Below are 844 nucleotides of genomic sequence, written 5' to 3'. Positions count from 1 at the left end.
TATATGTTACAGATACACATACATATCTCAGGATTGTTCCATAATTCTACACAAATGTAACCATAGCAACCGAAGGGTAACACGTTATAAATAAAGATTTCGAAAAATGGAATTCGATTACAGAAAAACGCTGACATTGTCGATTACAATAATCCTATCAAAATGTAAAATGTAAATGAATTCCAGTTGCAACAAGAAACGTCAAGGACTTGAACCAAATTGAGTTATCTGGAGATCTTCATTAACTTTTTGCTTTGGAAAGGGGTTGAATGTAGCCTCGTCATTCGATCCTCCACTTCTTTTGTGTTTGATAATGATTTAGAATACATTGAACTCGATTTATTTATTTTTATTTTTAGATTATTTCGTGATTTTAATAGGTTATTCATTTATGTCAATTAAAAAAAATGTTACTGCCGTTAATTTTATTATCTCTTTCAATAAAATGTAGAAACTCCCTACTGATGGAACCTAGGTATCGGTAGAATGAATAAATAAATATCTATTCATTTTAACTTTGAATAACGTTCTATCTTAGGATCTATATATAAAATAAATAAAAAGAAAAATAGGGTTAAACAAATACCATATTATTTAAAAAAATACTTACTAAACTCATTAATTAACTTAAATATATTTTATTTTTTTAAACATGTATCGTTTGCACATCGCACACAATTAGGTTCACTAGTTAAATAAATTATGTCAAAAACTTAGCTAGGGACTTAGTAACCGCAGACCAATTAGGTAGTCTAACCACAAGCTTTTTGGCGATTGCTTTAATCATAGTACAATGTAGGTTAACTATCCCAATGTGAATAATCATAAGAAAAGTATTATAATG

Source organism: Zerene cesonia, chromosome 1, assembly GCF_012273895.1.
Source record: "Zerene cesonia ecotype Mississippi chromosome 1, Zerene_cesonia_1.1, whole genome shotgun sequence".
NCBI lineage: Eukaryota > Metazoa > Arthropoda > Insecta > Lepidoptera > Pieridae > Zerene > Zerene cesonia.
The sequence above is the reverse complement of the archived record's forward strand: the minus strand, read 5'-3'. Positions refer to the sequence as shown.